Here is a 21787-nt window from a genome sequence, read left to right on the forward strand (position 1 = left end):
GAGGGGTCAGACATGAAGACCTGGGATCAGAGGTGTGGGGGGGAGGGGAGGTCTCTTTGTAGAGGGGGAGGGGTCAGACATGAAGACCTGGGATCAGGGGTGTGGGGGGGAGGGGAGGTCTCTTTGTAGAGGGGGAGGGGTCAGACATGAAGACCTGGGATCAGAGGTGTGGGGGGGAGGGGAGGTCTCTTTGTAGAGGGGGAGGGGTCAGACATGAAGACCTGGGATCAGGGGTGTGGGGGGGAGGGGAGGTCTCTTTGTAGAGGGGGAGGGGTCAGACATGAAGACCTGGGATCAGGGGTGTGGGGGGGAGGGGAGGTCTCTTTGTAGAGGGGGAGGGGTCAGACATGAAGACCTGGGATCAGAGGTGTGGGGGGGAGGGGAGGTCTCTTTGTAGAGGGGGAGGGGTCAGACATGAAGACCTGGGATCAGAGGTGTGGGGGGAGGGGAGGTCTCTTTGTAGAGGGGGAGGGGTCAGACATGAAGACCTGGGATCAGAGGTGTGGGCAGTTTTCATAGAGCTGTGTTGGTAAATGTGGGGGAGGGGAGGAGGTCTCTTTGTAGAGGGGGAGGGGTCGGACATGAAGACCTGGGATCAGAGGTGTGGGCGGTTTTCATAGGGCTGTGTTGGTAAATGTGGGGGAGGGGAGGAGGTCTCTTTGTAGAGGGGGAGGGGTCAGACATGAAGACCTGGGATCAGAGGTGTTAAGAGTTTTCATTTCATAGGGCTGTGTTGGTAGATGTGGGGGGAGGGAGAAGGTCTCTTTGTAGAGGGGGAGGGGTCAGACATGAAGACCTGGGATCAGAGGTGTGGGGGGTTTTCATAGGGCTGTTGGTAGAGATGAGGGGGAGGGGAGAATAGATCAGTTGGAGATCCGGTCTTCGATGTCTTCTCTGCTCCATGAACCTTCCTCAGTAATCCCCTCGTCTGGTTTTCTCTTCCAGTTGGGGAAGTGAAGTCTCCTCGAGTCCAGGTGGTCACCATGGCGGAGTGCCCTCTGAAAGGTAACCCGGCTGGCAGATTTGTTTCTCTGTTCTTCTCTGTGGTTGGTTGGAAGTCTTCCTTCTGGTCCTCCTTCTAATCCAAATTTCTCCTTCACAGAATGGAAATCCAAATATCTGGCCTCTGTTAAAGAGATCTTCCAACCAATGGAAGCGCAGGACTCCCACCTGGGGAAGGTTGTAGGTTGGAGATATCCCAGGCTCCGCCCACTAAAGGTTAATCGGGGGGAAGATCCCACAATCCCTTTTTCTGGCACTTTACTGGAGCAGGCGGAGGTCACCAAGTCCTCGGAGCGATATTCCCCATCCAGTGTCCAGGACCTCTTTGTTCCTGATGGCGGGGATTTGTCCCCAAGACTCTGGTTCTGGTTGGACCTCCTGGAATGGGTAAAACTCTGACCACACGGAGGATGGCGCTGGACTGGGCCTCCGGAAACTTCTACACCGACCACTTTAATTTCCTCTTCTACGTCAGCGGCAGAGAAATAAATGGGATTTCCGGCAATATCGATATTGAAGGACTTGTGGCCGGAAGCTCCAAGCTGCAGAGCTCAGAGAATCTGATGAAGTCGGCTCTCAATGATCCATCCAAGGTTCTGATCATCATTGATGGGTTTGAGGAGTTGAGGTGGACCCTGGAAGATGACCATGAGGAGTACAATGACCCCTTGGTGAAGACCCACAAAGAAACCCTCCTAAGATGTCTATTGAGGAAAGCGATCCTCAGCCAATCCTCATTGCTGATCACCACCAGATCCATGGCCCTGCAGAAGATGAAGGACTTTGCTCGGTCCCCTTCTTCTGTAGAACTTCTGGGGTTTTCCGAGGGAGATCTCCAACAATATTTCCATCATTTCTTTCAGAACAAAGATCAGGTAGAGGAGGCGGTGTCGGTGCTGAAAGAGAACCAAGTTCTGTTGGGTTTGAGTTGGGTTCCGTTGACCTGTTGGCTCGTCTGTAGGATATTGAAGGCGGGAATGAAGAATGAGCTGAGCTCAGCAAACTGTAAAACCCTCACCTCCGTGTATCTCTCTTATCTCAGAAGCCTTCTCATCCATCCAGGTAGCGCCCAGTGTCTGAAGAACCTATGTGCATTGGCCAATGAAGGGGTCCTGGGTCAGAGAAGCTTGTTTGATGAGGAGGATCTTGGACGGAATGGACTGACTATATCAGAAGTGGCTTCTGTCTTCCCAAATGACAGCATTTTCCAGAAGGATGTGGAAGCCTCAGTCAGTTACAGCTTTATTCACCTGAGTGTTCAGGAATTCTTTGCTGCTTTGTATTATGTGTTGGGAGAAGATGCTGAGGTCAAAGAGAACAATGGGGTAAGTGGAGATACATTCCTCCCAAGAGTCTGCAGAGGAGGATCTCTATTCTTTCAGTCTGAACATCACCCATACTTGAGCTCAACCATACAGTTCCTCTTTGGCCTCCTCAATAATAAGCAGTTAAAGGAGCTTGCAGACGTCGTTGGGTCTAGCGCTTCTCTACGAGCCAAATCCGCCATGGAAGAATGGCTTACAGCCGGAAAACCCTCTGAATTCTGTCTGGACGCACTAACCTGCTTCTACGAAGCTCAGGACGAGGCACTGCGGAACCGAGCGTTCAGTGCCCAGGACCTGCTGTTCCAGTCCTGTTTGTACAGCTCATCGATGGAGACGGTTCGGGTCAGAGAGATGCTGTATTGTCTGGCAGATCGGGAGAGCTTTGGCTCCATCTGCCTGGAGGATCACCTGATGAGACCCAAAGACTTGGAATTGCTGTCTCCCTCCTTCCATAGATCTTCAAAGCTTTGGTAAGTTTATTCTCCTATGTAGTCCCTTTACCCCAAAGTAACATCTCTGATATCCAGAACGACCTTTATATTGTAGGACCTCAGTCACATCACATGTAACCTCCATCGCTGCTGGTGGGGTCAAGTCTTCTTTATGCTTAATTGTATTTAATTTTAAGGCCTTTTGAATACCAAGTATCATGTAACGTGTAACTACAACAGAGCTCCCTTCAACTGCCTTCAGTCGGTTAACCATTAGACTGAAGGATCCGGTATGGAAAACCCTTCCAGAATTGTCATCAACAAGCCATTAACATAACAAGACTATCCTGACCATACAGGTGCCCGTCCCCTGGGCTGTCCTAACCATACAGGTGCCCGTCCCCTGGGCTGTCCTGACCATACAGGTGCCCGTCCCCTGGGCTGTCCTGACCATACAGGTGCCCGTCCCCTGGGCTGTCCTGACCATACAGGTGCCCGTCCCCTGGGCTGTCCTGACCATACAGGTGCCCGTCCCCTGGGCTGTCCTGACCATACTGGTACCCGTCCCCTGGGCTGTCCTGACCATACAGGTGCCCGTCCCCTGGGCTGTCCTAACCATACAGGTGCCCGTCCCCTGGGCTGTCCTGACCATACAGGTGCCCGTCCCCTGGGCTGTCCTGACCATACAGGTGCCCGCCCCCTGGGCTGTCCTGACCATACAGGTGCCCGTCCCCTGGGCTGTCCTGACCATACAGGTGCCCGTCCCCTGGGCTGTCCTGACCATACAGGTGCCCGTCCCCTGGGCTGTCCTGACCATACTGGTACCCGTCCCCTGGGCTGTCCTGACCATACTGGTGCCCGTCCCCTGGGCTGTCCTGACCATACTGGTGCCCGTCCCCTGGGCTGTCCTGACCATACAGGTGCCCGTCCCCTGGGCTGTCCTGACCATACAGGTGCCCGTCCCCTGGGCTGTCCTGACCATACAGGTGCCCGTCCCCTGGGCTGTCCTGACCATACAGGTGCCCGTCCCCTGGGCTGTCCTGACCATACAGGTGCCCGTCCCCTGGGCTGTCCTGACCATACAGGTGCCCGTCCCCTGGGCTGTCCTGACCATACAGGTGCCCGTCCCCTGGGCTGTCCTGACCATACAGGTGCCCGTCCCCTGGGCTGTCCTGACCATACAGGTGCCCGTCCCCTGGGCTGTCCTGACCATACAGGTGCCCGTCCCCTGGGCTGTCCTGACCATACAGGTGCCCGTCCCCTGGGCTGTCCTGACCATACAGGTGCCCGTCCCCTGGGCTGTCCTGACCATACAGGTGCCCGCCCCCTGGGCTGTCCTGACCATACAGGTGCCCGCCCCCTGGGCTGTCCTGACCATACAGGTGCCCGCCCCCTGGGCTGTCCTGACCATACAGGTGCCCGCCCCCTGGGCTGTCCTGACCATACAGGTGCCCGCCCCCTGGGCTGTCCTGACCATACAGGTGCCCGCCCCCTGGGCTGTCCTGACCATACAGGTGCCTGTCCCCTCAGCATTCTGTGTGGAGGCCTCATTTGTGATTTCATGGCCTTCTACATTGTTGGTTCTTATCCACTGTCATGGCCGAGGTATTCAGAGGTTTGTGCTCTGATCAGTTGATGTATTTTGGGTCTCCTTATCTATGGGAGACCTCATTGTCTAGGACAGTGATGGCAAACCTTGGCATCCCAGATGTTTTGGAACTACATTTCCCATGATGCTCATGCACGCTACAGTGTAGTTGAGCATCATGGGAAATGTAGTTCAAAAACATCTGGGGTGTCAAGGTTCGCCATCACTGGTCTAGGAGCTGCTTTTTTTACCGAATGACTTTGACAAATGAGGGCTTCTAAAGTTTGTCTTAAATGATTTATTCCCCTCCAGCTTTACACGGTGTGGCTTTGCTGAGGACCTTGAGACCGGTGGAAAGGCTTCCTGGCTGTCCAACCCAGACAGCAAGATCCAAGAACTGGAGTAAGTTTGTGGCCTTTCATTATTGCGATCCTCTCTGGTTACACTGCTAGGGACCTCCGTTTGCACATTTCTTGGGGCCGTCATAAAGTGTCCTTCATATTTATAGAAGAGCTCATTATCCTAAATTAGATGAGGCTTTTCTTAGCATGGTAGAAAACTTCTGATGGTAAAATTGTGGTTCCCTTTTTATTTGTCACTGGTGGGACATGCAGACCTCTGGAATATTCTGTCTGTCACCAGAAGGTTGGACATTGACAATGGCTCCTTCATTATGGGCTGTTCCCTGGGGTCTAGTCCACTGCATAGGCCTGTTGGCTGAGCTGGGAATATGGGATCCATCAGGTCTAGGGATGCACCGAATATTCGGCGGCCGAACATTATTCGGCCGAAAATAGAGAAAATAGCACTTTCGGCGTTCGGCCGAATAAGTCAAAAGGCCGAATAATTTTGAGCCGAACAATGTCAGCTTCCGCCCTGACCGCTCACCTTCCTCATTGCGGCTCGCGGCTCCCTTCTCACACGCCGCCGGTGTCCTGTCCGGCCGCGAGTAGGGGGTGTGACGTCACGCGCGCGTCCCGCCCCCTGCTCCTGACTGGCGGCTCCTTCACACTAGGTCCACGCCCCGACCCCCTGTTCGCGGCTTTTGGCTCTGGCTGCAGTTGAGGTATGTGATGTGGAGCTGAGCACATTTGGGGGAGAAGAATACGGTAGCTGGCAGTTGCACAAGCATTAGTGTGCAGACTGCCATATGTTGTTGCCACTTGCCATGCTCATTACATTAGAGTGCCCTATAAAGTGCCCCTTAAAAAAAAAAAAAAAAAAAATGTGCCCAACAGAGTGCTCCCTTGACATAAAATGTGGCCATCAGCGTGCCCCTTATTTTATGCTAAGGGTCACTCTGAGGAGCATATTTTATGTTAAGGGGCACTCTGATGGGCATATTTTATTTTAAGGGGCACGCTAATGGGCATATTTTATGTTAAGAGCAACGCTGATTTAAATGTTTTGTTTTGCCCATCAGAGTGCCCCCTAACATAAAATGTGCCCATCAGCGTGCCCCCTAAAAATTGGCAAAATAAATGGAAAAAATGCGAAACACCGCGTTCGGTATTCGGCCTTCGGCCAAGTATTTCATTATTATTCGGCCTTCGGCCAAGAATTTCATTTCGGTGCATCCCTAATCAGGTCGGTAGTTTTGTGTACTCTGCTAGGAAGGAGCCAAGTATGGATCTGTTTTGAGTTGGACTTTTATACTGTCTTAGACTATACAGGTTTGAAGCTTCTGCTGTCCTTGCAGGTTTCATGTTTGTGTGGTCGCCCCATCCTTCTTCGAGGACCTCTCTTCTCTTATTTCCACCAGCCGATTGCTCACCAAACTTGTCCTGGGTCACCACATTCTAGAGGACTCCCATTTGAAAATCTTGTGCGACGGTCTGCGCCAGCCGGGCTGTACCCTACAAGAGCTGTCGTAAGTATTCTTCTAGAAGGTATTGGACTGGTGTGACCAGATCGCAAATATTGCATAGAAGTCCTATTCATGAGGGACCATTTTCTGCTGAATTCTGGCAATCAGATGCCATGACACCATTCTGATAGTAAAAATGGATATGTGTTTTGCATTAAGTAGGCCAATGCAATATGGCAAACATCTGGATGCCTACCTGTCCATCCACCCAAAGTTGGTCCTCCCTGTGCTGCAGTAATGGCCTCTACTTCTCTGGGAAGGCTCCACTAGATGATGGGACATTGTTGGGTGTCATTTCCTCAATTAGTGAGGCTAAGCACTGATATGAAGGGGGGGGGGAGGAGGGAATTGATCACTGATATGAAGGGGGGGGGGTGGGGGCCTAATGAGTGATAGGGAGGGGGGGGGTCAGCTTACAATCACTTCCAGTGTATGTCCTCAGGTGAGATGAGGATTCTGAGTGTTCCTGTGAAGATTCTCCCCCCCTCTTGTGGAAGTGTTGTGGTGATGAGGGGTGTCCGCATACTTCTGTCGTGTCCCTCATTTCTGCGTATCAGATGTTGGTCTCCTCTCCACGTGTTGACCTGTTAATATGGTCCAATCAAAACACGCTGGATTCCCAATTGTGACAGAACTGCCTGCCACCCTGATGAGGAGCTTCCTTCTGCCAAACCGTGTCTCCTGCCCTCCCAACCGTTCTGAGCAGACCGAGCGCCAATACCAACCCTTTACCCCAATCATCTTACACAGACCAGATGTGGGGTAAAATCCAAGGAACAAGTGTTCATTGAAATGACACATCCCTTATACCCCACAGGAGGACTTCTCCTGATTATATTACCCTAACACTACATACTGTATACATAATATATACCCCACCCCCCCCTCCTGATCATATTACCCTAACAATGCAAACTGTAAACAGGAATATGATTACCATAGCTAAAAAACCAACATATACTGGAAACATGGTTAATAAATAACTATCCACCTAGACAATGTTGTAATCAAAGATCTTATTCCAGGCCAGACTGCCCAGCCCCAAGGCCACCACAAAGTACATTCCACATCATGGTAGGTATTAACAGAGGAGAAGACAGAACAATAACAGGAGAGGCGTACCTAACAGAATAACGCATCACCCTAATAAACAGACCATAGCAGGAGCCCCTAGATGGGTGGCTTTGAGCTGATGACCTGAACATCTGCTATGAGTCCCAGTAAGGAGCGGTCATTGTTGGTAATGGGGCATCTAGGCCCTAAACATCGATCCCAGGCCTAAATTCCCAGAGTCTGGATTCAAGTCCATGTCTCCCAAAACACACAAAGTAACATTACTCCAAGGATCCCCTAGACGTACACCTCCAAAGAGTAGTGTTCCCTAAAGTCAGGCCCCATGGTCGGTGGGTAGGAGGGCCCCATGGTCGGTGGGTAGGAGGATTGCTCCGCCAGGCCCCATGGTCGGTGGGTAGGAGGGCCCCATGGTCGGTGGGTAGGATTGCTCTGCCAGGACCCATGGTCGGTGGGTAGGAGGGACCCATGGTCGGTGGGTAGGAGGACCCCATGGTCGGTGGTTAGGAGGATTGCTCTGCCAGGCCCCATGGTCGGTGGTTAGGAGGATTGCTCTGCCAGGCCCCGTGGTCGTTGGGTAGGAGGGCCCCGTGGTCGTTGGGTAGGAGGGCCCCGTGGTCGTTGGGTAGGAGGGACCCATGGTCGGTGGGTAGGAGGACCCCATGGTCGGTGGTTAGGAGGATTGCTCTGCCAGGCCCCATGGTCGGTGGTTAGGAGGATTGCTCTGCCAGGCCCCGTGGTCGTTGGGTAGGAGGGCCCCGTGGTCGTTGGGTAGGAGGGCCCCGTGGTCGTTGGGTAGGAGGATTGCTCCGCCAGGCCCTGTGGTCGTTGGGTAGGAGGGCCCCGTGGTCGTTGGGTAGGAGGGCTGCTCTTAGTCCTCTCCTGGTCAGGTCTGTCACACCAATTAAGAGTCTTATTATTTATCTGTAGGCTTGATGACTGCAACTTGACCACCATCAGCTGTGATCTCCTCGCCTCCGCCTTGGAAGAGAACCGCTCTCTGCACAAGTTGGATCTGGCACTGAATAAAATTGAGGACGAGGGAGTGAGATTTCTATGCGAGGGGCTGAAATATCCCGGGTGTCCCCTGCGGGAGCTGAGGTGAGACCCCGCTCATATTTATAATGGTGTGAAGGATCTGTGGGAGGGTGGAGAAGTCTGGAAGGGCTCGGGGGTCTCAGCCCACCATCTACAATGATCCTAGTACAGGGAGCCACACTAAGTCTACATTTCCACTACTGCGACTTTGGACAGTCACATGACCATTCACAGCCCATTGATTTCAATGGCACCCGTCCCCATCTATGCGACTTTGATCCGGAGAGTGTAAAGTTGGATGAAAGCTGCACTTAGTCGCACTCTAGTCTAGCGGTTACGTTTTCTCCAGTATGACTTTAAGTTGTGCGACTTTGTGCAGCTTTGATCCAACTTTATACTCTCCGGATCAAAGTCGCATAGATGGGGACGGGTGCCATTGAAATCAATGGGCTGTGACTGGTCATGTGACCAAAGTCGCAGATAAAACTCATTCCTGACATATGAGGAATAGAAATGGATCCGAATCCTTCTACACTTTCACCAATCTTCCTTTCTACCTTCTTCTATATATTGTGCCGGTCATGTGACCCCCCCTCCTGACATTGGCTGCACTGAATATGATTGGCTCTGTATGGGAGGGGCCCCATGAGTAGATCCACCCACATTCAGTAATGAGAGGCGGAGTTCTTCATCTCCTATAATGGAAATGGCAGAAGAGCCGTGTCCCCTCTTACAGGTCAGCATTCATTTCCTGTCCTGTAGTCACAGCAGGAAGTGAGAATCTCCGGATGGACTGTCACCAGAACCGGTGTCCCCATTGTAAGGTTTTTCCACTATTCCTGGTCTGGTGACAACACACAATATTGGATTTTCCTGTTAGAAGAAATCTTGGGAACAATCCTGGCGGTCTCCGCCCACATTCCCGCTCTGCGCTCCTTACACTCGGTGTTGTCAGGCTGTAGAATTTACCAGTAAGGCCGAGCCATAGAATTATTACTGAAATTCTGACCGGACTTGTCCTCCCCTCCCCCCCCAGGATTGAATTCTCTGAGCTGACTCCGACCTGCGGTGAGTTCCTGCGCTCGGCTCTGATGACCAATCGGACGCTCACCACCTTGTATCTGAGAGATTGTAACCTCCAGGACTCCGGGACCAAGCTTCTGTGTGAGGCGCTCTGCCAGCCGGCCTGCGCTCTGAGAGAGCTGGTGTGAGTTCTCATCTACATTGTAGGGGGGGGGAGGTCTGATGTACGTTGTGGGGGGGGCTGGGGGGGAGGTCTGATGTATGTTTTGTAGGGGGGGGGCTGGGGGGGAGGTCTGATGTATGTTTTGTAGGGGGGGGGCTGGGGGGGAGGTCTGATGTACGTTGCAGGGGGGGGGGTGCTGGGGGGGAGGTCTGATGTACGTTGTAGGGGGGGGGGCTGGAGGGAGGTCTGATGTATGTTGTAGGAGGGGGAATGCTGGGGGGGGGGGGGGTCTGATGGGTGTATAGTAGAATGGGCTAAGAATTGTGGTGAGGTGGGTGTTGGGTAGAGGAGGATGCGGAGCACTGCTTCCAATACTGACCCTCCAGAGCAGATCTTAGGGCTGCCATGTACATTGTACACCCTCCAGGGGGCGCCACTACCAGTGTGAGGAGCCACCAAACTAATTCTATCCCCTTCCGTTCTTCCCCTCCACTTTACACCAACCAGTCCTGGAATGATGGTGTAGTATGGATGGACTCCTCTATTTACCACCAATGGGTGAATGGACTGAATGCCAATGGTCCTTGAATAAATGGGGACCAGTCGCGGGGTCTGGTGGGTGGGGTTTGGTGGGTCTGGTCCCATGGTTTGGTGGGTCCGGTCACATGGTCTGGTCCCATGGTTTGGTGGGTCTGGTCACATGGTCTGGTCACATGGTCTGGTGGGCCCGGTCACATGGTCTGGTGGGCCCGGTCACATGGTCTGGTGGGTCCGGTCACATGGTCTGGTGGGTCCGATCACATGGTCTGGTGGGTGGGGTTTGGTGGGTCTGGTCACATGGTTTGGTGGGTCCGGTCACATGGTCTGGTGGGTGGGGTTTGGTGGGTCTGGTCACATGGTCTGGTCCCATGGTTTGGTTGGCCCGGTCACATGGTCCGGTCGCGGGGTTTGTTGGGTCTGGTCACATGGTTTGGTGGGTCTGGTCACATGGTTTGGTGGGTCTGGTCACATGGTCTGGTGGGTGGGGTTTGGTGGGTCTGGTCACATGGTCTGGTCCCATGGTTTGGTTGGCCCGGTCACATGGTCTGGTCACATGGTCCGGTCGCGGGGTTTGTTGGGTCTGGTCACATGGTTTGGTTGGCCCGGTCACATGGTCCGGTCGCGGGGTTTGTTGGGTCTGGTCACATGGTCTGGTCCCATGGTTTGGTGGGTCTGGTCACATGGTCTGGTCACATGGTCCGGTCGCGGGGTTTGTTGGGTCTGGTCACATGGTTTGGTGGGTCTGGTCACATGGTTTGGTGGGTCTGGTCACATGGTCTGGTGGGTGGGGTTTGTTGGGTCTGGTCACATGGTCTGGTCCCATGGTTTGGTTGGCCCAGTCACATGGTCTGGTCACATGGTCCGGTCGCGGGGTTTGGTGGGTCTGGTCACATGGTTTGGTGGGTCTGGTCACATGGTCTGGTCCCATGGTTTGGTTGGCCCGGTCACATGGTCTGGTCACATGGTCCGGTCGCGGGGTTTGTTGGGTCTGGTCACATGGTCTGGTCCCATGGTTTGGTGGGTCTGGTCACATGGTCTGGTGGGTGGGGTTTGGTGGGTCCAGTCACATGGTCCGGTCCCATGGTTTGGTGGGTCTGGTCACATGGTCTGGTGGGTGGGGTTTGGTGGGTCTGGTCACATGGTCTGGTGGGTGGGGTTTGGTGGGTCCAGTCACATGGTCCGGTCCCATGGTTTGGTGGGTCCAGTCACATGGTCTTGTGTTGTCTCTGCAGGTTGTTTGAGAATAACCTAACCAGCGCATCCTGTGAAGATCTACGATCGGTTCTTCTTACAAACCGGACCCTGACCAGCCTGAATGTGCGGGACAACAACCTCACCGACTCCGGAGTGAAGCTCCTGTGTGAAGGACTGGGTGACCCCGGCTGTCCCCTGCAGGAGTTGATGTAAGGGTTCAGCCAATGGCGCTCTAGCAGCAGGTCTGGGAGGTGATTGGGTAGAAGTTTTCACATGGATTTCTCTCTGCAGATTATCTTCCTGTGAGCTGACCCAGGCGTCCTGTGAGGACCTCCGCTCAGTCCTCCTCACCAACCCATCTCTGACCAAACTGAGTCTCACCTGGAATAGTCTGGAGGATTCTGGGGTGAAAGTTCTATGTGAAGGACTGAGAGACCCACGCTGCCCCCTGCAGGAGCTGGAGTGAGAATTCTTCTATACTCTGATAAATGTCAACTAATCTCTGTTTCATCTATAATCAATACCCCTCCCCCCCTTACACTGAGTGTACCCCACCTTGAATACCTTACCAACAAACTTCCCCATCAGGCCCTCCTTTCCATTCATTCCTATGGATAAGCCGTGCTCTGCTGGAGTCTGGATAGAGATTACCCAGAATAATGGCGGAGCCCCGGGAGGAGGAGCCCCGGGAGGAGGAGCCCCTTCCCTGGTCGGCTCTAAACCCGGCCATAGATCATGTGACTTTCATTCCTACAACCCCCCCCCCCCTAATCCCTCCCTAGCAGTGATTTACTGCCAGACACAATATCTGCTGACAATCTCATGCCAAATATCCGACATGCTGGTTCTACCCAAAACTAACCGATCAGCCCGCCCACAGATGGATGAAATCTCAGCGAGTCCCTGCTGAATCGGGAGATTTTATCCATCTGAGGCGACCCTGACCTAGTCCTAAAAGGGAAGACCCCCCCCCCCCCCCCGGGGCCCCTATGTGTGGCGGGCTATAGACCCCCCCCCCCCCCTCCCACCCTTTCTCAGGGGCCCCCTATGTGGTGAGCTGTAGACACCCCTCCCAGGTCCTTACAGGTAGATCCCTTTTGCTTTGTATTGTTGGGTTTTGTCTCCAGAAGAAATGTCTGAATAAATTTAATGGTTCCCCCCCCTCCCCCCAGATTGTATGGATGTGGACTGTCCTCCTCCTCCCTGGAAGAGCTCGCCTCTGTGATCACCACCAACCCATCTCTGACCAAACTGGATCTGGCAGGAAATAGGTTTGGGGACACCGGAGTAAAGCCGCTATGCGAGGCGCTCCGGAATTCTGGCGGTACGCTGCAGACGTTCAGGTGATTGCTCCATCGTAACTCATGGTAACCTGGCAGGTCTTTATCTTCTATTCCTCTGTTGTGGGGGGGTGGGGGTATTGTGAGATGACCGCTTCCTCCTCTATTGTACGGGGGGGGGGGGGTATTGTGAGATGACCGCTTCCTCCTCTATTGTACGGGGGGGGGGGGGGTATTGTGAGATGACCGCTTCCTCCTCTCTTGTACGGGGGGTGGGGGTATTGTGAGATGGCCGCTTCCTCCTCTCTTGTACAGGGTGGGGTATTGTGAGATGACCGCTTCCTCCTCTATTGTACAGGGTGGGGTATTGTGAGATGACCGCTTCCTCCTCTCTTGTACAGGGGGGGGTGGGGTATTGTGAGATGACCGCTTCCTCCTCTCTTGTACAGGGTGGGGTATTGTGAGATGAACGCTTCCTCCTCTCTTGTACAGGGTGGGGTATTGTGAGATGACCGCTTCCTCCTCTCTTGTACAGGGTGGGGTATTGTGAGATGACCGCTTCCTCCTCTCTTGTACAGGGTGGGGTATTGTGAGATGACCGCTTCCTCCTCTATTGTACAGGGTGGGGTATTGTGAGATGACCGCTTCCTCCTCTCTTGTACAGGGTGGGGTATTGTGAGATGACCGCTTCCTCCTCTATTGTACAGGGTGGGGTATTGTGAGATGACCGCTTCCTCCTCTATTGTACAGGGTGGGGTATTGTGAGATGACCGCTTCCTTCGCTGAGGAATTCATGGCTGTTATTGATGCAAACCGCTCTCTGAATGAGTTGGAAGTAACCTTTGGCTATGAGGATGTAGCGCCCCCTGCAGATCTGGACTTGATGTTACAGAGATTTGAGCACCCATCCATCACTCTGAAGAAAAACAAGTAAGTTTAGGCTGCCTTGGCAGTGCTGGGGGTGACCACCTCAGAAAGAAGCCTTTCTAATCGGGGTGCAGCACCCTCCACTGAACCTTTCTTTCCTTCTAGTACCCAAGATGGACTGTTCATCTCCATCCAATACAAGAAACACGAGTGACTCGGTCATCCCAGAGGATCCAGACCTCCAATCCAAGGTAATCCCTGGATCTAGAATGAGGATGATTACACTTTGAATGGAGGAATGTACCCCTTCATTACTGGTGATCTAAGCCACTTTATGGGCTGAATGTTGTATAACTTATACTGGTAAATTCTCCAGAATGGGGTGGGGGGGGGGGGTGCCAGAGGCCTTCCATAATAGAGTGGCAGTGGGTCTGCTAGGATGAACAATGTGTGGCAGAGCTACAGGGTCCTTCCAGGATGAGGCTTGGGGTTAGTTGTGGTGGTTGGTGCCCCCTTCCCCCCCCCCCCCCCCCCCAAGATGAGCAGTGGTCAGCAGTTGGTTGTACCTCCTAGGTACAAGGTGAAGTGGTAGGCTCTCCAGAATTCGCTTTGGGGGGGGGGGGGGTGGTTGGTGGGCCCTGTAGATTGAGCAGTGGTAGAGCCATGGGCTCTCAAAGATGAGCAGTGGGTACAGCAGGCCTGCCAGAATGAGTGGTGGGTCACAGTTGGGAGGGGGGCTGCCAGGATAAGCAGTAGGTGGCAGATGGTGGTTGCGGTGATGGGGTTGCGGGTTCCCCAGGATGAGCAGTGGGTGGTGGGGTTCGCGGGTCCTCCAGGATGAGCAGTGGGTGGTGGGGGTTGCAGGTTCTCCAGGATGAGCAGTGGGTGGTGGGGTTGCGGGTTCTCCAGGATGAGCAGTGGGGGTTGCGGGTTCTCCAGGATGAGCAGTGGGTGGTGGGGGTTGTGGGTTCTCCAGGATGAGCAGTGGGTGGTGGGGTTTGCGGGTCCTCCAGGATGAGCAGTGGGTGGTGGGGTTTGCGGGTCCTCCAGGATGAGCAGTGGGTGGTGGGGTTTGCGGGTCCTCCAGGATGAGCAGTGGGTGGTGGGGGTTGCGGGTTCTCCAGGATGAGCAGTGGGTGGTGGGGGTTGCGGTTCCTCCAGGATGAGCAATGGGTGGTGGGGTTTGCGGGTCCTCCAGGATGAGCAGTGGGTGGTGGGGGTTGCGGTTCCTCCAGGATGAGCAATGGGTGGTGGGGTTTGCGGGTCCTCCAGGATGAGCAGTGGGTGGTGGGGGTTGCAGGTTCTCCAGGATGAGCAGTGGGTGGTGGGATTTGCGGGTTCTCCAGGATGAGCAGTGGGTGGTGGGGTTGCGGGTTCTCCAGGATGAGCAGTGGGTGGTGGGGTTTGCGGGTTCTCCAGGATGAGCAGTGGGTGGTGGGGGTTGCGGGTTCTCCAGGATGAGCAGTGGGTGGTGGGGGTTGCGGGTTCTCCAGGATGAGCAGTGGGTGGTGGGGGTTGCGGGTTCTCCAGGATGAGCAGTGGGTGGTGGGGTTTGCGGGTTCTCCAGGATGAGCAGTGGGTGGTGGGGGTTGCGGGTTCTCCAGGATGAGCAGTGGGTGGTGGGGGTTGCGGGTCCTCCAGGATGAGTAGGTGTTGATGGTGCCCAAGATAATTGGTAATGGAGCTTCTCTTATCTTCCAGGTCAACTGGGTGCCGGCCTTCAGTCCTCGTTGACACCCCCCCACTAAGCACCTTATACAATGATGGACTTCAAAGAATCTCAGGACGACCCTCGGATTATGGGCGGGGTGATCATTCATCCCCTTCTAGGATTACGCCACTGATAACTGCACTATATGTCTGGATGAGATGATGGAACCTTTATTATGAGTGGAATGACCCCATCTGAGGATGACTGCCCTCTGACCTCTCCCCTCACCCGATCTTTCTACAGCATTATGCTTCATTAAAACATCATAAACATGTAAAACCAGATATTTATGGATGGAGTGATGAAAGAATGTCCCTGCTGAGGACAATCCTCTTCATTTATAGTTCTCGGATTGGATTGTTTGGATTCTATCCTCACACTTTGTATCAGAAATGTTTTCCTAAAATTCTTCTAATAAAGAGAATCCAAAGATGGCAGAACTGAGTGATTACTATATGGAGAGTGGTTGTCACATGACCTGCAGAGGTGGTATCTCATAACCCCCCCGGGTGATGTCCCTGGTATCGCTACTGGGGAGAAGGATGGCCACATAGCTGGAGGGGCTTTTAAACTAGGGGTGGGGGGGGGGCTCAGAGGTAGGGAGAAAAGGACAGAAGGTATTATGGGGTCAGCAGCGACAATATAAGTGTCGGTTCACACTATGGCGATCCGACTTCGGGGGTGACTAGTGAAGTCGCTGTGCACCGTGACTTGCATGGACTTCACATAATGGAAGTCAATGCAAGTTGCTCCGACTTCTGTCAAAAGTAGTACAGGAACCTTTTTCTAAGTCGAGTGACTTGAGTCGCTCCTATTAGAACGGTTCCCGTAACACAGAATGGACCGCGACTTGCCGGACAAGTTGCGGTAGTGTGAACCGGCACCAACTGGGACGACAACCACTGGGGGGAATGTGTGAACAAACCACAATCCAATCAGGAATAAACTTGTAGGAAAGGATAGTGATTTATCCTCCACACTGAGAGGGGAATATGCAAATGCCAGGAGCCTAGCTAACAAAATGGATGAATTGGAACTGTTAGTAGAACACGAGGAGGACAGAGACCTTGTGGGAATAACAAACTTGGTTTGACCCCCCCCCCTCATACAACTGGCTGGCCAATAATCAAGGGTATTCTATGTATAGGAAGGAAAAAGAGGGGGAGGGGTACGTCTATATGTCAAAAATAATGTAAGGGTTGTAGAGAGGAGTGACATTATGGAAGGAACGAGGGCGGAGATGGAATCCGTGTGGGTGGAGCTCCATAGGGAAGGTGAAAAGGGAAAGTAGTTGTGGGGGTTTGCTATAGGCCACTTAACCAAGGGGAGGAGGTAGAGCTGGAATTTATATCACTGTTGGGTAAAGTGGCAAAGCTGGGATCAGTCATCGTATTGGGGGACTTCAATTACCCCGACATTGACTGGGAAGAGGGGACTGCACACTCACAGAAGGCCCGTCTATTCACGGAAACCTTACAGGATAATTACATGTCACAGTTGGTGGATTCCCCTACCAGAGAAAACGCAGTCCTGGATCTATTGATCACTAATGACCCAGACCTAATCTCGGAGGTAGGAGTCCAGGACAACCTGGGCTCTAGCGATCACAGGATGATCACATTTAGTATAAATAACAATATAACAAGGCAAGTGGGGAACATAAGAACCCTAAACTTCAGAAGGGCAAACTTTCCAAAATTGTTCTCATTGATGGAAAGGGTAAACTGGGACCAAACCCTGGGATCCCTGACCACAGAGGAAAATGGGAATGCTTTAGGAACATATTAAACAAATGCATCTCACAATGCATTCCTATGGGAAATTTTAGAGACAAAGCCAAACCAGAATGCTTAAACCGTAATGTAAAAAAATGGCTTTTAAGGCTCCTTTCACACGGTCCGCGGTCTGGTGAGGTCCGTTCTCTGCTCAGCGGAGGATCGATCCGCCGATCCCTGCTGAGCAGGCGCATGACGGCTCCGTCTCCGCACTGTGTGCAGAGGGAGGTGTCAGAGCCCCGCTGCTCTCTATGGGGAATCGGATGAGAACGGACCGCCTGTCCGTTCTCCTCCGATCCCACCTGGACAGATGAAAAATGGGGTTTCCATCTGTCTGGATTTCATGGACAGGATCGGATGCGGATGGCAGCGGACATTTCACCGCTGCCCCATAGGGATGCATGGAGGATCCGATCAGGTCCGCCTAAACTGACAGGTGGATCTGATCGGATCATTCGTGTGAAAGGGGCCTAAGAAATAAAAAAAAATCGGGGGACATTATCGGCTTTCCACCAATATAAGAAATGTAAAAACTAAATCAAGAATGCTAGAATTGACTTTGAGAGACGCATAACTGAGGAAAGTAAAAAAAAAAAAAAAAAAAAAAAAACGAAAATTATTTTTATTAATAGCAAAAAACGAGGGCAGAGCATGACACAATGAACTATGATGGGAGGATGGTTACAGAGAAGGCAACCTGGCTAAATACTTTCTTCTCCTCAGACTTTACACAGGAAAAGGAGGGGTACACTGACCATGACTGTATGGGGTACACTGACCATGACTGTATGGGGTACACTGACCATGACTGTATGGGGTACACTGACCATGACTGTATGGTGTACACTGACCATGACTGTATGGGGTACACTGACCATGACTGTATGGGGTACACTGACCATGACTGTATGGGGTACACTGACCATGACTGTTTGGTTAGCAGTAATACACAGGACTTGCCGCTATGGCTAACAGAGGGTGAAATCAGGAAAAGGCTGGATAAACTTAACACAAACAAATCACCAGGCCCGGATGGCGTAAATCCGAGAGTACTCAAGGAACTCAGTAAGGTTATATCCAGACCACTGTTCCTGATCTTGACAGATAGTATTTTGACAGGAAATGTACCAGGGGATTGGAGGAAAGCGAACAGGATACCGATACTCAAAAAAGGGCGGAGGCATATCCTGGGAAACTATAGGGCTGGTTAGCCTGACATTGATAGTATGTAAACTACTGGAAGGCATGATACGGGACTATATCCAAGAATTTGCTAAGGACAGCAGTAATCAGCACGGGTTTACAAAAGGATGTTCATGTCCTACCAATCTGTTAACATTCTACGAGGAGGTGAGCTGTAAGCTAGATAGGGGGAGACCAGTGGATTTCGCTAAGGCGTTCGTCAGTTTCACACAAATGCTTAATCTACAAAATAAGGTCTGCAGGCATCGACCACGAGGTTTGTTCTTGGATAGAAAACTGGTTACAGGGGCGTGTCCAAAGGGTGGTTATAACACAGACTGGTCTGGCGTGGTAAGTGGGGTCCCCCAAGGCTCAGTCCTGGGACCGATTTTGTTCAATTTATTCATAAATAACCAAGGACGGGATCAGTAGCACAATCTCAGTTTTTGCGAATGACACAAAGATATGCAGGGCAATAACTTCACATCAAGATATAGAAATCTTACAGAATGACCTGGACAAAATAACGGAGTGGGCAACTACATGGCAAATGAGGTTTAATGTGGAGAAATGTAAGGTTTTGCACTTAAGACTAAAAACTTAAACGCAAAATATGCTTTGGGGGGGGGGGGACCTCTGGGGGTATCAAACAACAATGGAGAAAGATCTGGGAGTCTTGGTAGAGGATAGACTAAGCAACAGCATGCAATGTCAAGCTGCAGCTGCCAAAGCCAGCAGAATATTAGCATGCATAAAGAAAGGGATGTATTCCAGAGATAAGACTATAATCCTTCCACTTTATAAAACTCTGGTCTGACCTCATCTGGAGTATTCTGTCCAGTTCTGGTCGCCAGTCCTCAGGAGGGATGTGTTGGAGCTGGAGAGAGTCCAGAGAAGGGCAACTAAACTGATTAGGGGATTGGAGGACCTTAATTATGAAGAGCGTCTGCAATCGCTCGATTTATTCTCCCTGGAGAAGAGACGCCTGAGGGGGGACATGATAGCAATTTATAAATATCTCAATAGTGATCCCAGTATAGGAAAAAATCGATTTAGTCTTAAGGAGTGCAAGACGACATGTGGCCACACAATGAGATTAGAAGAGAGGCGGTTTTCTACTGTAAGGGCAATAAGATTGTGGAACTCTTCCACAAATGGTGGTAACGGCGGGGAGTGTGGCTACTTTTAAAAGACTATTGGACGTGCATCTCACAGATCACAACATTCAAGGATATGGGAAATGAATACGGCCACACACACCTACACAGGGGGAACTGGATGGACTGTTGTCTATATTCAACTACTATGTAACATGGACCCCAGAGTGATGTCCCTGGTATCGCATGGACCCCAGAGTGATGTCCCTGGTATCCCATGAACCCCAGAGTGATGTCCCTGGTATCGCATGGACCCCAGAGTGATGTCCCTGGTATCGCATGGACCCCAGAGTGATGTCCCTGGTATCGCATGGACCCCAGAGTGATGTCCCTGGTATCGCACGGACCCCAGAGTGATGTCCCTGGTATCCCATGAACCCCAGAGTGATGTCCCTGGTATCCCATGAACCCCAGAGTGATGTCCCTGGTATCGCACGGACCCCAGAGTGATGTCCCTGGTATCCCATGAACCCCAGAGTGATGTCCCTGGTATCGCATGAACCCCAGAGTGATGTCCCTGGTATCGCACGGACCCCAGAGTGATGTCCCTGGTATCGCATGGACCCCAGAGTGATGTCCCTGGTATCGCATGGACCCCAGAGTGATGTCCCTGGTATCGCATGGACCCCAGAGTTATGTCCCTGGTATCGCATGAACCCCAGAGTGATGTCCCTGGTATCACATGAACCCCAGAGTGATGTCCCTGGTATCACATGAACCCCAGAGTGATGTCCCTGGTATCACATGAACCCCAGAGTGATGTCCCTGGTATCACTTGAACCCCAGAGTGATGTCCCTGAACCCGGAGAACAGTGATACAACTTGGTAAGTGGGGATGTCGGTGGTGTCACGTGTCTTCGAAAACTGTGACATTTGCTCTGGTGAGTGATGTCACTGGCGTATGTCATGGGAATCAGTGATGTCACATGACCCAGTGTGAGTGTGGCCCATGATGACCCCTGAGTACAGGTCATGTCATGTCGGAATCTCTATTCTTGTGTGTTAGAAGCATTGAGATGCCCTGTGATGTGTCACATAAACCCCCCCACCACCCGTGTCACAACATCCAGCACCAAATTAACAGTGCGCTAATGATCAATAGTGGTAATAACAACCAGAAGTGAATATACACTCCCCTCCCCCCTCCCCATACACTCCCCTCCCCCCTCCATACACTCCCCTCCCCCCTCCCCATACACTCCCCTCCCCCCCCCCCATACACTTCCCTCCCCCCTCCCCATACACTCCCCTCCCCCCCTCCATACACTCCCCCCCCCCACCTCCATACACCCCCCCCCCCTCCATACACTCACCGGACACTTTATTAGGTACACCTTGCTAGTAACCGGTTAGGTCCTTTTTTGCCCTCATTCTTGGTGACATAGATACAACAAGGTGTTGGAAACATTCCTCAGAGATTTTCCTCCATAGTGACATGATGGCATCACGCAGTTGCTGCAGATTTGCCAGCTGCACATCCATGATGCCAATCTCCCGTTCCACCACATCCCAAAGGATATTGGATGAGATGTGGTGAGTGTGGAGGCCATTGGAGGACAGTGACCTCATTGTCATGGTGAAGAAACCAGCGGTGAGATGATTGGAGCTTTGTGACATGGTGCATTATCCTGCTGGGAGGAGCCATCAAAAGATGAGAGGAGCCATCAGAAGATGGGAGGAGCCATCAGAAGATGGGGACACTGTAGTCATAAAGGGATGGACATGGTCAGCAACAATACTCAGGTAGGTACTTAGGTAGGCCGTGGTGTTTAAATGATGCTCGATTGGTTGTAACGAGTGGTTATTTGAGTTAGTGTTGCCTTTCTATCACCTGGAACCTTCTGCCCATTCTCCTCTGACATTAACAAGGCATTTTCCTCCACACAACTGCCACTCACTGGATATTTTCTCTTTTAGATCACTCTGTAAACCCAAGAGATGGCTGTGCGTGAAAATCCCAAAAATACTCAGACCAGCCCATCTGCCACCACCAACCATGCCACCTTCAAAGTCATTTAAATCCCCTTTCTCCCCTGATTCTGATGCTCGGTTTGAACTTCAGCAAGTCGTCTTCACCACATTTAGATGCCTAAATGCATTGTGTTGCTGCCATGTGATTGGCTGATTAGCAATTTGTGTTACCAAGCAATTGAACAGGTGTACCTAATAAAGTGACCGGTGAGTGTATATCCATGCCTCTAAACAGAAAAGCATAGAATTGGATATACACAGTGAATAAACAAGATGTGAAAAAAATGTAAAATTTAAAATTGGGAAAATTAATTTGAAAACATTGATGGAAATTAGATGATTTTGTGCTCTTTAAAAATGCTCAATGTTCCAAAACTCGGTGTATACAGTAAGAAGTCCTTCGCCCTTGACACCACCACCTTAACGGTAAGGATGCAGGCTTACCTACTGTAACAGATCCCCAATACTTGGACCAAGTATTTCTGTCTTAGGTCTCCGGACTCTCACGTGATGCAGTGACCTGGCCCCTCAATTCCCCCCCAAACACCAGCCTAAGCTCGATGAAGGGTAAAACAAAAGACACTTTATTCACCAACTCACTT

The 21787-nt window shown here is 51.9% G+C and overlaps 1 protein-coding gene and 1 pseudogene across 2 annotated transcripts in view; both read left to right on the forward strand.

Annotated features, from left to right (window-relative positions):
- The window catches only part of LOC309556128 (uncharacterized protein), a 419953-nt gene that overhangs the window by 380761 nt on the left and 17405 nt on the right, over positions 1-21787 (forward strand). The window lies entirely within an intron of this gene.
- Positions 984-13603, forward strand: LOC309556621 (NACHT, LRR and PYD domains-containing protein 12-like; annotated as a pseudogene). Its single transcript, XR_014226190.1, has 11 exons — positions 984-1005; positions 1103-2797; positions 4659-4748; positions 6046-6216; positions 8215-8385; positions 9359-9529; positions 11281-11451; positions 11534-11704; positions 12415-12585; positions 13273-13452; positions 13555-13603. The product of XR_014226190.1 is annotated as an NACHT, LRR and PYD domains-containing protein 12-like (transcript).

Source organism: Pelophylax lessonae, assembly GCF_965119305.1.
Source record: "Pelophylax lessonae genome assembly, chromosome: 5".
Taxonomy (NCBI): domain Eukaryota; kingdom Metazoa; phylum Chordata; class Amphibia; order Anura; family Ranidae; genus Pelophylax; species Pelophylax lessonae.